We start from the raw sequence: 15,539 nt of genomic DNA, 5'->3' as shown, positions 1-15,539 counted from the left end.
CCTGTGTGGGTTAAATCCGGGTTATTTGACAACCTATGGCGGTGATGGTTCTGCTCAGGCAGAGCAGTGCTGATGCTCCTCATAAAGCTGTCGCTGCTGTGAAGGTTCTAGGTGACATCACAAATCCCTTTGGTTACATACACAACAAAGCTGGGTTGTTGTTGTTTACACTCTGCAAGGCCTGTGGAAGTGAGTGACATCATAGCACTGTAGTTCTGAGGGTTCAAGATGGATGCAACAATCTCCTGTTGCTTCTATGAAGGCCGTAATAGACGACATCACCAAACAGCTCCATAGTCACATACACAGCAAAGGAGAGATGTTGTTTACACCTAGTGATGTCAGTGGTATTGAGTGACATCACAGCACAGTGCTAAGGCTCCTGGGCCTGGACACAGCAGCGGCTGCAATATCTCAACGGAGAATACGTTTATATCTATATGTGTGTGTGCGCATATATATATATATATATATATATATATATATATATATATATATATATTTCTCCGCCGAAATCACTTTTAAACCCATTTCCACCTTTTTTTCCCTTCTCTTCCTCTTACTTTTTTTTCACGTTTTTTTACGTTTTTCTCCTTTTCGCCTCTTTTCTGGGCGTATTATTCTTCTTTTTCTTCTTTTTTTTCGTCTAATGCATACCCCATCAGTGCAGCAATGCTTATTCAATACCGCCAGCAGATGGAGACACTGGGGGATAATTTTCTAAGGATTTATACTGATTTTTCCTGTCTGAATTTGTCGCACAGAAAGTTGCAGGCCAAATATGTGTGACATTTCTGCGACTTTAGCTTCTAGAGCATTTTTACAACATTATACATAGGTGCTGAATACATAAAAAGCGACTGTTCAGCGACAGACAAGTCGCATCGGCTGAAAGTAGGCCAGAATGTCAGTCCATGTTGGAGCAGGTTTAGATACAGTCTAAAGCATAGATCTCAAAGTCTGTGCACAGAATTTAGCAAGGGCCTCGCACCTTCTGATGCATCAGGTAGGTGCACAATAGCATAGCCTAACCCTCTGTACTTTGGTCTATATTGATGCGGGACATAGACAGCCAGCTGATGACCAATCCATTAGTGCAATGGATGGCTGGAAGCATTTGTCTTTGCCTTTGCAATACCACAGAAGCAATGCATGGTCAATGTACAGCAATGACACACCTGTGTGAACAGCCAGGAGACCCCCCCCCCCCCCCATGTTATGTTACATAGTTACATAGTTAGTACGGTCGAAAAAAGACATATGTCCATCACGTTCAACCAGGGAATTAAGGGGTAGGGGTGTGGCGCGATATTGGGGAAGGGATGAGATTTTATATTTCTTCATAAGCATTAATCTTATTTTGTCAATTAGGAACATTCAGCACCCACCCGCTATCAAGGCAGCTGCCTATCATGTCATGCCCTACCTGCACAGGTGTGCTGGCTACTCAAATGATCCAATTAAGGAGGCCATTTAGTCAGCAGCAGCAGAAGTCCTGTGCCTGGACGCTCCAACAGGGGCCAGACACAAGCAGAAGCAGAAGCAGCAGAAGCAGCAGCAGCACCACCTTTTGTTTTTTGGCTGCAGCAGCAGCAAGGCCCACAGGGCTGGCTAGCCAGCAAGCAGGTAGCAATGAAAGTAGGAATCTTTCTTTTTAACCCTGTAAGGGGGTGGTGCACTGTACCCGAAGATACTGCCATATCGGGTCAATGCATAGGGCGACGGAAGCAAGCTTCGAAATCGGCCCCCGTTCTCAAAAATCCATTTAATATATGGTCCCCAGATAGGGGACGTATCAGATATTAAACTGATAAGAACAGATACTACACTTGATCTTAGCCAAAAGGCCGAGAAGCGATAACCGTGAAAGGGGCGGGCCCAACAAGGTCCCCTTCATGGGCACTATCACTGCTTGCTGTCAGGGAGGCTGCCAGACAATTTTCCATGCACACTCTGGGCTGGGGGGCAGTCAACCACCAGTACACACAGCAGAACCTAAACCCATACCATTATTGCTAAGCAGCAAGACAGGGGCCCATTGCACTCCCACGGGGCCTTTTTAAATGCAATCCATAACCCGGATTTGCCAGGAACCCTTCTTACTCCTCCTACTTGCATGTGACACTGGGCTTAGGATCTGCATAGGAAACACACACACAAGCACACACCTACCTTTGTTGCCTGCAGATGCCTCCTTGGCTGTCCCCAAACGGTATCAAACCAACACCCACGGGAAGCTGTAAGCATAGAGGACATGCCTGCACCCCATTGGACTTACCTGTGTGGGTTAAATCCGGGTTATTTGACAACCTATGGCGGTGATGGTTCTGCTCAGGCAGAGCAGTGCTGATGCTCCTCATAAAGCTGTCGCTGCTGTGAAGGTTCTAGGTGACATCACAAATCCCTTTGGTTACATACACAACAAAGCTGGGTTGTTGTTGTTTACACTCTGCAAGGCCTGTGGAAGTGAGTGACATCATAGCACTGTAGTTCTGAGGGTTCAAGATGGATGCAACAATCTCCTGTTGCTTCTATGAAGGCCGTAATAGACGACATCACCAAACAGCTCCATAGTCACATACACAGCAAAGGAGAGATGTTGTTTACACCTAGTGATGTCAGTGGTATTGAGTGACATCACAGCACAGTGCTAAGGCTCCTGGGCCTGGACACAGCAGCGGCTGCAATATCTCAACGGAGAATACGTTTATATCTATATGTGTGTGTGCGCATATATATATATATATATATATATATATATATATATATATATATATATATATATATATATTTCTCCGCCGAAATCACTTTTAAACCCATTTCCACCTTTTTTTCCCTTCTCTTCCTCTTACTTTTTTTTCACGTTTTTTTACGTTTTTCTCCTTTTCGCCTCTTTTCTGGGCGTATTATTCTTCTTTTTCTTCTTTTTTTTCGTCTAATGCATACCCCATCAGTGCAGCAATGCTTATTCAATACCGCCAGCAGATGGAGACACTGGGGGATAATTTTCTAAGGATTTATACTGATTTTTCCTGTCTGAATTTGTCGCACAGAAAGTTGCAGGCCAAATATGTGTGACATTTCTGCGACTTTAGCTTCTAGAGCATTTTTACAACATTATACATAGGTGCTGAATACATAAAAAGCGACTGTTCAGCGACAGACAAGTCGCATCGGCTGAAAGTAGGCCAGAATGTCAGTCCATGTTGGAGCAGGTTTAGATACAGTCTAAAGCATAGATCTCAAAGTCTGTGCACAGAATTTAGCAAGGGCCTCGCACCTTCTGATGCATCAGGTAGGTGCACAATAGCATAGCCTAACCCTCTGTACTTTGGTCTATATTGATGCGGGACATAGACAGCCAGCTGATGACCAATCCATTAGTGCAATGGATGGCTGGAAGCATTTGTCTTTGCCTTTGCAATACCACAGAAGCAATGCATGGTCAATGTACAGCAATGACACACCTGTGTGAACAGCCAGGAGACCCCCCCCCCCCCCCATGTTATGTTACATAGTTACATAGTTAGTACGGTCGAAAAAAGACATATGTCCATCACGTTCAACCAGGGAATTAAGGGGTAGGGGTGTGGCGCGATATTGGGGAAGGGATGAGATTTTATATTTCTTCATAAGCATTAATCTTATTTTGTCAATTAGGAACATTCAGCACCCACCCGCTATCAAGGCAGCTGCCTATCATGTCATGCCCTACCTGCACAGGTGTGCTGGCTACTCAAATGATCCAATTAAGGAGGCCATTTAGTCAGCAGCAGCAGAAGTCCTGTGCCTGGACGCTCCAACAGGGGCCAGACACAAGCAGAAGCAGAAGCAGCAGAAGCAGCAGCAGCACCACCTTTTGTTTTTTGGCTGCAGCAGCAGCAAGGCCCACAGGGCTGGCTAGCTGGCTAGCCAGCAAGCAGGTAGCAATGAAAGTAGGAATCTTTCTTTTTAACCCTGTAAGGGGGTGGTGCACTGTACCCGAAGATACTGCCATATCGGGTCAATGCATAGGGCGACGGAAGCAAGCTTCGAAATCGGCCCCCGTTCTCAAAAATCCATTTAATATATGGTCCCCAGATAGGGGACGTATCAGATATTAAACTGATAAGAACAGATACTACACTTGATCTTAGCCAAAAGGCCGAGAAGCGATAACCGTGAAAGGGGCGGGCCCAACAAGGTCCCCTTCATGGGCACTATCACTGCTTGCTGTCAGGGAGGCTGCCAGACAATTTTCCATGCACACTCTGGGCTGGGGGGCAGTCAACCACCAGTACACACAGCAGAACCTAAACCCATACCATTATTGCTAAGCAGCAAGACAGGGGCCCATTGCACTCCCACGGGGCCTTTTTAAATGCAATCCATAACCCGGATTTGCCAGGAACCCTTCTTACTCCTCCTACTTGCATGTGACACTGGGCTTAGGATCTGCATAGGAAACACACACACAAGCACACACCTACCTTTGTTGCCTGCAGATGCCTCCTTGGCTGTCCCCAAACGGTATCAAACCAACACCCACGGGAAGCTGTAAGCATAGAGGACATGCCTGCACCCCATTGGACTTACCTGTGTGGGTTAAATCCGGGTTATTTGACAACCTATGGCGGTGATGGTTCTGCTCAGGCAGAGCAGTGCTGATGCTCCTCATAAAGCTGTCGCTGCTGTGAAGGTTCTAGGTGACATCACAAATCCCTTTGGTTACATACACAACAAAGCTGGGTTGTTGTTGTTTACACTCTGCAAGGCCTGTGGAAGTGAGTGACATCATAGCACTGTAGTTCTGAGGGTTCAAGATGGATGCAACAATCTCCTGTTGCTTCTATGAAGGCCGTAATAGACGACATCACCAAACAGCTCCATAGTCACATACACAGCAAAGGAGAGATGTTGTTTACACCTAGTGATGTCAGTGGTATTGAGTGACATCACAGCACAGTGCTAAGGCTCCTGGGCCTGGACACAGCAGCGGCTGCAATATCTCAACGGAGAATACGTTTATATCTATATGTGTGTGTGCGCATATATATATATATATATATATATATATATATATATATATATATATATATTTCTCCGCCGAAATCACTTTTAAACCCATTTCCACCTTTTTTTCCCTTCTCTTCCTCTTACTTTTTTTTCACGTTTTTTTACGTTTTTCTCCTTTTCGCCTCTTTTCTGGGCGTATTATTCTTCTTTTTCTTCTTTTTTTTCGTCTAATGCATACCCCATCAGTGCAGCAATGCTTATTCAATACCGCCAGCAGATGGAGACACTGGGGGATAATTTTCTAAGGATTTATACTGATTTTTCCTGTCTGAATTTGTCGCACAGAAAGTTGCAGGCCAAATATGTGTGACATTTCTGCGACTTTAGCTTCTAGAGCATTTTTACAACATTATACATAGGTGCTGAATACATAAAAAGCGACTGTTCAGCGACAGACAAGTCGCATCGGCTGAAAGTAGGCCAGAATGTCAGTCCATGTTGGAGCAGGTTTAGATACAGTCTAAAGCATAGATCTCAAAGTCTGTGCACAGAATTTAGCAAGGGCCTCGCACCTTCTGATGCATCAGGTAGGTGCACAATAGCATAGCCTAACCCTCTGTACTTTGGTCTATATTGATGCGGGACATAGACAGCCAGCTGATGACCAATCCATTAGTGCAATGGATGGCTGGAAGCATTTGTCTTTGCCTTTGCAATACCACAGAAGCAATGCATGGTCAATGTACAGCAATGACACACCTGTGTGAACAGCCAGGAGACCCCCCCCCCCCCCCATGTTATGTTACATAGTTACATAGTTAGTACGGTCGAAAAAAGACATATGTCCATCACGTTCAACCAGGGAATTAAGGGGTAGGGGTGTGGCGCGATATTGGGGAAGGGATGAGATTTTATATTTCTTCATAAGCATTAATCTTATTTTGTCAATTAGGAACATTCAGCACCCACCCGCTATCAAGGCAGCTGCCTATCATGTCATGCCCTACCTGCACAGGTGTGCTGGCTACTCAAATGATCCAATTAAGGAGGCCATTTAGTCAGCAGCAGCAGAAGTCCTGTGCCTGGACGCTCCAACAGGGGCCAGACACAAGCAGAAGCAGAAGCAGCAGAAGCAGCAGCAGCACCACCTTTTGTTTTTTGGCTGCAGCAGCAGCAAGGCCCACAGGGCTGGCTAGCTGGCTAGCCAGCAAGCAGGTAGCAATGAAAGTAGGAATCTTTCTTTTTAACCCTGTAAGGGGGTGGTGCACTGTACCCGAAGATACTGCCATATCGGGTCAATGCATAGGGCGACGGAAGCAAGCTTCGAAATCGGCCCCCGTTCTCAAAAATCCATTTAATATATGGTCCCCAGATAGGGGACGTATCAGATATTAAACTGATAAGAACAGATACTACACTTGATCTTAGCCAAAAGGCCGAGAAGCGATAACCGTGAAAGGGGCGGGCCCAACAAGGTCCCCTTCATGGGCACTATCACTGCTTGCTGTCAGGGAGGCTGCCAGACAATTTTCCATGCACACTCTGGGCTGGGGGGCAGTCAACCACCAGTACACACAGCAGAACCTAAACCCATACCATTATTGCTAAGCAGCAAGACAGGGGCCCATTGCACTCCCACGGGGCCTTTTTAAATGCAATCCATAACCCGGATTTGCCAGGAACCCTTCTTACTCCTCCTACTTGCATGTGACACTGGGCTTAGGATCTGCATAGGAAACACACACACAAGCACACACCTACCTTTGTTGCCTGCAGATGCCTCCTTGGCTGTCCCCAAACGGTATCAAACCAACACCCACGGGAAGCTGTAAGCATAGAGGACATGCCTGCACCCCATTGGACTTACCTGTGTGGGTTAAATCCGGGTTATTTGACAACCTATGGCGGTGATGGTTCTGCTCAGGCAGAGCAGTGCTGATGCTCCTCATAAAGCTGTCGCTGCTGTGAAGGTTCTAGGTGACATCACAAATCCCTTTGGTTACATACACAACAAAGCTGGGTTGTTGTTGTTTACACTCTGCAAGGCCTGTGGAAGTGAGTGACATCATAGCACTGTAGTTCTGAGGGTTCAAGATGGATGCAACAATCTCCTGTTGCTTCTATGAAGGCCGTAATAGACGACATCACCAAACAGCTCCATAGTCACATACACAGCAAAGGAGAGATGTTGTTTACACCTAGTGATGTCAGTGGTATTGAGTGACATCACAGCACAGTGCTAAGGCTCCTGGGCCTGGACACAGCAGCGGCTGCAATATCTCAACGGAGAATACGTTTATATCTATATGTGTGTGTGCGCATATATATATATATATATATATATATATATATATATATATATATATATATTTCTCCGCCGAAATCACTTTTAAACCCATTTCCACCTTTTTTTCCCTTCTCTTCCTCTTACTTTTTTTTCACGTTTTTTTACGTTTTTCTCCTTTTCGCCTCTTTTCTGGGCGTATTATTCTTCTTTTTCTTCTTTTTTTTCGTCTAATGCATACCCCATCAGTGCAGCAATGCTTATTCAATACCGCCAGCAGATGGAGACACTGGGGGATAATTTTCTAAGGATTTATACTGATTTTTCCTGTCTGAATTTGTCGCACAGAAAGTTGCAGGCCAAATATGTGTGACATTTCTGCGACTTTAGCTTCTAGAGCATTTTTACAACATTATACATAGGTGCTGAATACATAAAAAGCGACTGTTCAGCGACAGACAAGTCGCATCGGCTGAAAGTAGGCCAGAATGTCAGTCCATGTTGGAGCAGGTTTAGATACAGTCTAAAGCATAGATCTCAAAGTCTGTGCACAGAATTTAGCAAGGGCCTCGCACCTTCTGATGCATCAGGTAGGTGCACAATAGCATAGCCTAACCCTCTGTACTTTGGTCTATATTGATGCGGGACATAGACAGCCAGCTGATGACCAATCCATTAGTGCAATGGATGGCTGGAAGCATTTGTCTTTGCCTTTGCAATACCACAGAAGCAATGCATGGTCAATGTACAGCAATGACACACCTGTGTGAACAGCCAGGAGACCCCCCCCCCCCCCCATGTTATGTTACATAGTTACATAGTTAGTACGGTCGAAAAAAGACATATGTCCATCACGTTCAACCAGGGAATTAAGGGGTAGGGGTGTGGCGCGATATTGGGGAAGGGATGAGATTTTATATTTCTTCATAAGCATTAATCTTATTTTGTCAATTAGGAACATTCAGCACCCACCCGCTATCAAGGCAGCTGCCTATCATGTCATGCCCTACCTGCACAGGTGTGCTGGCTACTCAAATGATCCAATTAAGGAGGCCATTTAGTCAGCAGCAGCAGAAGTCCTGTGCCTGGACGCTCCAACAGGGGCCAGACACAAGCAGAAGCAGAAGCAGCAGAAGCAGCAGCAGCACCACCTTTTGTTTTTTGGCTGCAGCAGCAGCAAGGCCCACAGGGCTGGCTAGCTGGCTAGCCAGCAAGCAGGTAGCAATGAAAGTAGGAATCTTTCTTTTTAACCCTGTAAGGGGGTGGTGCACTGTACCCGAAGATACTGCCATATCGGGTCAATGCATAGGGCGACGGAAGCAAGCTTCGAAATCGGCCCCCGTTCTCAAAAATCCATTTAATATATGGTCCCCAGATAGGGGACGTATCAGATATTAAACTGATAAGAACAGATACTACACTTGATCTTAGCCAAAAGGCCGAGAAGCGATAACCGTGAAAGGGGCGGGCCCAACAAGGTCCCCTTCATGGGCACTATCACTGCTTGCTGTCAGGGAGGCTGCCAGACAATTTTCCATGCACACTCTGGGCTGGGGGGCAGTCAACCACCAGTACACACAGCAGAACCTAAACCCATACCATTATTGCTAAGCAGCAAGACAGGGGCCCATTGCACTCCCACGGGGCCTTTTTAAATGCAATCCATAACCCGGATTTGCCAGGAACCCTTCTTACTCCTCCTACTTGCATGTGACACTGGGCTTAGGATCTGCATAGGAAACACACACACAAGCACACACCTACCTTTGTTGCCTGCAGATGCCTCCTTGGCTGTCCCCAAACGGTATCAAACCAACACCCACGGGAAGCTGTAAGCATAGAGGACATGCCTGCACCCCATTGGACTTACCTGTGTGGGTTAAATCCGGGTTATTTGACAACCTATGGCGGTGATGGTTCTGCTCAGGCAGAGCAGTGCTGATGCTCCTCATAAAGCTGTCGCTGCTGTGAAGGTTCTAGGTGACATCACAAATCCCTTTGGTTACATACACAACAAAGCTGGGTTGTTGTTGTTTACACTCTGCAAGGCCTGTGGAAGTGAGTGACATCATAGCACTGTAGTTCTGAGGGTTCAAGATGGATGCAACAATCTCCTGTTGCTTCTATGAAGGCCGTAATAGACGACATCACCAAACAGCTCCATAGTCACATACACAGCAAAGGAGAGATGTTGTTTACACCTAGTGATGTCAGTGGTATTGAGTGACATCACAGCACAGTGCTAAGGCTCCTGGGCCTGGACACAGCAGCGGCTGCAATATCTCAACGGAGAATACGTTTATATCTATATGTGTGTGTGCGCATATATATATATATATATATATATATATATATATATATATATATTTCTCCGCCGAAATCACTTTTAAACCCATTTCCACCTTTTTTTCCCTTCTCTTCCTCTTACTTTTTTTTCACGTTTTTTTACGTTTTTCTCCTTTTCGCCTCTTTTCTGGGCGTATTATTCTTCTTTTTCTTCTTTTTTTTCGTCTAATGCATACCCCATCAGTGCAGCAATGCTTATTCAATACCGCCAGCAGATGGAGACACTGGGGGATAATTTTCTAAGGATTTATACTGATTTTTCCTGTCTGAATTTGTCGCACAGAAAGTTGCAGGCCAAATATGTGTGACATTTCTGCGACTTTAGCTTCTAGAGCATTTTTACAACATTATACATAGGTGCTGAATACATAAAAAGCGACTGTTCAGCGACAGACAAGTCGCATCGGCTGAAAGTAGGCCAGAATGTCAGTCCATGTTGGAGCAGGTTTAGATACAGTCTAAAGCATAGATCTCAAAGTCTGTGCACAGAATTTAGCAAGGGCCTCGCACCTTCTGATGCATCAGGTAGGTGCACAATAGCATAGCCTAACCCTCTGTACTTTGGTCTATATTGATGCGGGACATAGACAGCCAGCTGATGACCAATCCATTAGTGCAATGGATGGCTGGAAGCATTTGTCTTTGCCTTTGCAATACCACAGAAGCAATGCATGGTCAATGTACAGCAATGACACACCTGTGTGAACAGCCAGGAGACCCCCCCCCCCCCCCATGTTATGTTACATAGTTACATAGTTAGTACGGTCGAAAAAAGACATATGTCCATCACGTTCAACCAGGGAATTAAGGGGTAGGGGTGTGGCGCGATATTGGGGAAGGGATGAGATTTTATATTTCTTCATAAGCATTAATCTTATTTTGTCAATTAGGAACATTCAGCACCCACCCGCTATCAAGGCAGCTGCCTATCATGTCATGCCCTACCTGCACAGGTGTGCTGGCTACTCAAATGATCCAATTAAGGAGGCCATTTAGTCAGCAGCAGCAGAAGTCCTGTGCCTGGACGCTCCAACAGGGGCCAGACACAAGCAGAAGCAGAAGCAGCAGAAGCAGCAGCAGCACCACCTTTTGTTTTTTGGCTGCAGCAGCAGCAAGGCCCACAGGGCTGGCTAGCTGGCTAGCCAGCAAGCAGGTAGCAATGAAAGTAGGAATCTTTCTTTTTAACCCTGTAAGGGGGTGGTGCACTGTACCCGAAGATACTGCCATATCGGGTCAATGCATAGGGCGACGGAAGCAAGCTTCGAAATCGGCCCCCGTTCTCAAAAATCCATTTAATATATGGTCCCCAGATAGGGGACGTATCAGATATTAAACTGATAAGAACAGATACTACACTTGATCTTAGCCAAAAGGCCGAGAAGCGATAACCGTGAAAGGGGCGGGCCCAACAAGGTCCCCTTCATGGGCACTATCACTGCTTGCTGTCAGGGAGGCTGCCAGACAATTTTCCATGCACACTCTGGGCTGGGGGGCAGTCAACCACCAGTACACACAGCAGAACCTAAACCCATACCATTATTGCTAAGCAGCAAGACAGGGGCCCATTGCACTCCCACGGGGCCTTTTTAAATGCAATCCATAACCCGGATTTGCCAGGAACCCTTCTTACTCCTCCTACTTGCATGTGACACTGGGCTTAGGATCTGCATAGGAAACACACACACAAGCACACACCTACCTTTGTTGCCTGCAGATGCCTCCTTGGCTGTCCCCAAACGGTATCAAACCAACACCCACGGGAAGCTGTAAGCATAGAGGACATGCCTGCACCCCATTGGACTTACCTGTGTGGGTTAAATCCGGGTTATTTGACAACCTATGGCGGTGATGGTTCTGCTCAGGCAGAGCAGTGCTGATGCTCCTCATAAAGCTGTCGCTGCTGTGAAGGTTCTAGGTGACATCACAAATCCCTTTGGTTACATACACAACAAAGCTGGGTTGTTGTTGTTTACACTCTGCAAGGCCTGTGGAAGTGAGTGACATCATAGCACTGTAGTTCTGAGGGTTCAAGATGGATGCAACAATCTCCTGTTGCTTCTATGAAGGCCGTAATAGACGACATCACCAAACAGCTCCATAGTCACATACACAGCAAAGGAGAGATGTTGTTTACACCTAGTGATGTCAGTGGTATTGAGTGACATCACAGCACAGTGCTAAGGCTCCTGGGCCTGGACACAGCAGCGGCTGCAATATCTCAACGGAGAATACGTTTATATCTATATGTGTGTGTGCGCATAAATATATATATATATATATATATATATATATATATATATATATATATATTTCTCCGCCGAAATCACTTTTAAACCCATTTCCACCTTTTTTTCCCTTCTCTTCCTCTTACTTTTTTTTTCACGTTTTTTTACGTTTTTCTCCTTTTCGCCTCTTTTCTGGGCGTATTATTCTTCTTTTTCTTCTTTTTTTTCGTCTAATGCATACCCCATCAGTGCAGCAATGCTTATTCAATACCGCCAGCAGATGGAGACACTGGGGGATAATTTTCTAAGGATTTATACTGATTTTTCCTGTCTGAATTTGTCGCACAGAAAGTTGCAGGCCAAATATGTGTGACATTTCTGCGACTTTAGCTTCTAGAGCATTTTTACAACATTATACATAGGTGCTGAATACATAAAAAGCGACTGTTCAGCGACAGACAAGTCGCATCGGCTGAAAGTAGGCCAGAATGTCAGTCCATGTTGGAGCAGGTTTAGATACAGTCTAAAGCATAGATCTCAAAGTCTGTGCACAGAATTTAGCAAGGGCCTCGCACCTTCTGATGCATCAGGTAGGTGCACAATAGCATAGCCTAACCCTCTGTACTTTGGTCTATATTGATGCGGGACATAGACAGCCAGCTGATGACCAATCCATTAGTGCAATGGATGGCTGGAAGCATTTGTCTTTGCCTTTGCAATACCACAGAAGCAATGCATGGTCAATGTACAGCAATGACACACCTGTGTGAACAGCCAGGGAGACCCCCCCCCCCCCCCATGTTATGTTACATAGTTACATAGTTAGTACGGTCGAAAAAAGACATATGTCCATCACGTTCAACCAGGGAATTAAGGGGTAGGGGTGTGGCGCGATATTGGGGAAGGGATGAGATTTTATATTTCTTCATAAGCATTAATCTTATTTTGTCAATTAGGAACATTCAGCACCCACCCGCTATCAAGGCAGCTGCCTATCATGTCATGCCCTACCTGCACAGGTGTGCTGGCTACTCAAATGATCCAATTAAGGAGGCCATTTAGTCAGCAGCAGCAGAAGTCCTGTGCCTGGACGCTCCAACAGGGGCCAGACACAAGCAGAAGCAGAAGCAGCAGAAGCAGCAGCAGCACCACCTTTTGTTTTTTGGCTGCAGCAGCAGCAAGGCCCACAGGGCTGGCTAGCTGGCTAGCCAGCAAGCAGGTAGCAATGAAAGTAGGAATCTTTCTTTTTAACCCTGTAAGGGGGTGGTGCACTGTACCCGAAGATACTGCCATATCGGGTCAATGCATAGGGCGACGGAAGCAAGCTTCGAAATCGGCCCCCGTTCTCAAAAATCCATTTAATATATGGTCCCCAGATAGGGGACGTATCAGATATTAAACTGATAAGAACAGATACTACACTTGATCTTAGCCAAAAGGCCGAGAAGCGATAACCGTGAAAGGGGGCGGGGCCCAACAAGGTCCCCTTCATGGGCACTATCACTGCTTGCTGTCAGGGAGGCTGCCAGACAATTTTCCATGCACACTCTGGGCTGGGGGGCAGTCAACCACCAGTACACACAGCAGAACCTAAACCCATACCATTATTGCTAAGCAGCAAGACAGGGGCCCATTGCACTCCCACGGGGCCTTTTTAAATGCAATCCATAACCCGGATTTGCCAGGAACCCTTCTTACTCCTCCTACTTGCATGTGACACTGGGCTTAGGATCTGCATAGGAAACACACACACAAGCACACACCTACCTTTGTTGCCTGCAGATGCCTCCTTGGCTGTCCCCAAACGGTATCAAACCAACACCCACGGGAAGCTGTAAGCATAGAGGACATGCCTGCACCCCATTGGACTTACCTGTGTGGGTTAAATCCGGGTTATTTGACAACCTATGGCGGTGATGGTTCTGCTCAGGCAGAGCAGTGCTGATGCTCCTCATAAAGCTGTCGCTGCTGTGAAGGTTCTAGGTGACATCACAAATCCCTTTGGTTACATACACAACAAAGCTGGGTTGTTGTTGTTTACACTCTGCAAGGCCTGTGGAAGTGAGTGACATCATAGCACTGTAGTTCTGAGGGTTCAAGATGGATGCAACAATCTCCTGTTGCTTCTATGAAGGCCGTAATAGACGACATCACCAAACAGCTCCATAGTCACATACACAGCAAAGGAGAGATGTTGTTTTACACCTAGTGATGTCAGTGGTATTGAGTGACATCACAGCACAGTGCTAAGGCTCCTGGGCCTGGACACAGCAGCGGCTGCAATATCTCAACGGAGAATACGTTTATATCTATATGTGTGTGTGCGCATATATATATATATATATATATATATATATATATATATATATATATATATATATTTCTCCGCCGAAATCACTTTTAAACCCATTTCCACCTTTTTTTCCCTTCTCTTCCTCTTACTTTTTTTTCACGTTTTTTTACGTTTTTCTCCTTTTCGCCTCTTTTCTGGGCGTATTATTCTTCTTTTTCTTCTTTTTTTTCGTCTAATGCATACCCCATCAGTGCAGCAATGCTTATTCAATACCGCCAGCAGATGGAGACACTGGGGGATAATTTTCTAAGGATTTATACTGATTTTTCCTGTCTGAATTTGTCGCACAGAAAGTTGCAGGCCAAATATGTGTGACATTTCTGCGACTTTAGCTTCTAGAGCATTTTTACAACATTATACATAGGTGCTGAATACATAAAAAGCGACTGTTCAGCGACAGACAAGTCGCATCGGCTGAAAGTAGGCCAGAATGTCAGTCCATGTTGGAGCAGGTTTAGATACAGTCTAAAGCATAGATCTCAAAGTCTGTGCACAGAATTTAGCAAGGGCCTCGCACCTTCTGATGCATCAGGTAGGTGCACAATAGCATAGCCTAACCCTCTGTACTTTGGTCTATATTGATGCGGGACATAGACAGCCAGCTGATGACCAATCCATTAGTGCAATGGATGGCTGGAAGCATTTGTCTTTGCCTTTGCAATACCACAGAAGCAATGCATGGTCAATGTACAGCAATGACACACCTGTGTGAACAGCCAGGAGACCCCCCCCCCCCCCCATGTTATGTTACATAGTTACATAGTTAGTACGGTCGAAAAAAGACATATGTCCATCACGTTCAACCAGGGAATTAAGGGGTAGGGGTGTGGCGCGATATTGGGGAAGGGATGAGATTTTATATTTCTTCATAAGCATTAATCTTATTTTGTCAATTAGGAACATTCAGCACCCACCCGCTATCAAGGCAGCTGCCTATCATGTCATGCCCTACCTGCACAGGTGTGCTGGCTACTCAAATGATCCAATTAAGGAGGCCATTTAGTCAGCAGCAGCAGAAGTCCTGTGCCTGGACGCTCCAACAGGGGCCAGACACAAGCAGAAGCAGAAGCAGCAGAAGCAGCAGCAGCACCACCTTTTGTTTTTTGGCTGCAGCAGCAGCAAGGCCCACAGGGCTGGCTAGCTGGCTAGCCAGCAAGCAGGTAGCAATGAAAGTAGGAATCTTTCTTTTTAACCCTGTAAGGGGGTGGTGCACTGTACCCGAAGATACTGCCATATCGGGTCAATGCATAGGGCGACGGAAGCAAGCTTCGAAATCGGCCCCCGTTCTCAAAAATCCATTTAATATATGGTCCCCAGATAGGGGACGTATCAGATA

At 45.9% G+C, this 15,539-nt stretch overlaps 6 non-coding genes and 1 pseudogene across 6 annotated transcripts; all 7 read right to left on the bottom strand.

Moving 5' to 3' along the window:
• Positions 1-1,668: 1,668 nt before the first annotated feature.
• Positions 1,669-1,859, bottom strand: LOC130325971 (U2 spliceosomal RNA). The gene has a single exon (XR_008870687.1). It is a non-coding gene; the product is annotated as a U2 spliceosomal RNA (small nuclear RNA).
• Positions 1,860-3,965: 2,106 nt separating this feature from the next.
• On the bottom strand, positions 3,966-4,156 carry LOC130325984 (U2 spliceosomal RNA). Its single transcript, XR_008870698.1, has one exon. It is a non-coding gene; the product is annotated as a U2 spliceosomal RNA (small nuclear RNA).
• A 2,096-nt stretch (positions 4,157-6,252) lies between these two features.
• On the bottom strand, positions 6,253-6,443 carry LOC130325983 (U2 spliceosomal RNA). Its single transcript, XR_008870697.1, has one exon. It is a non-coding gene; the product is annotated as a U2 spliceosomal RNA (small nuclear RNA).
• Positions 6,444-8,539: 2,096 nt separating this feature from the next.
• LOC130325982 (U2 spliceosomal RNA) lies at positions 8,540-8,730 on the bottom strand. Its single transcript, XR_008870696.1, has one exon. It is a non-coding gene; the product is annotated as a U2 spliceosomal RNA (small nuclear RNA).
• Positions 8,731-10,820: 2,090 nt separating this feature from the next.
• LOC130325981 (U2 spliceosomal RNA) lies at positions 10,821-11,011 on the bottom strand. Its single transcript, XR_008870695.1, has one exon. It is a non-coding gene; the product is annotated as a U2 spliceosomal RNA (small nuclear RNA).
• Positions 11,012-13,111: 2,100 nt separating this feature from the next.
• LOC130325970 (U2 spliceosomal RNA) lies at positions 13,112-13,302 on the bottom strand. The gene has a single exon (XR_008870686.1). It is a non-coding gene; the product is annotated as a U2 spliceosomal RNA (small nuclear RNA).
• Positions 13,303-15,405: 2,103 nt separating this feature from the next.
• Positions 15,406-15,539, bottom strand: LOC130325980 (U2 spliceosomal RNA; annotated as a pseudogene; the record flags this gene model as incomplete).

Source organism: Hyla sarda, unplaced genomic scaffold (genome assembly GCF_029499605.1).
Source record: "Hyla sarda isolate aHylSar1 unplaced genomic scaffold, aHylSar1.hap1 scaffold_2783, whole genome shotgun sequence".
Classification (NCBI taxonomy): domain Eukaryota; kingdom Metazoa; phylum Chordata; class Amphibia; order Anura; family Hylidae; genus Hyla; species Hyla sarda.
This window is presented reverse-complemented; position numbering and strand designations above follow the sequence as displayed.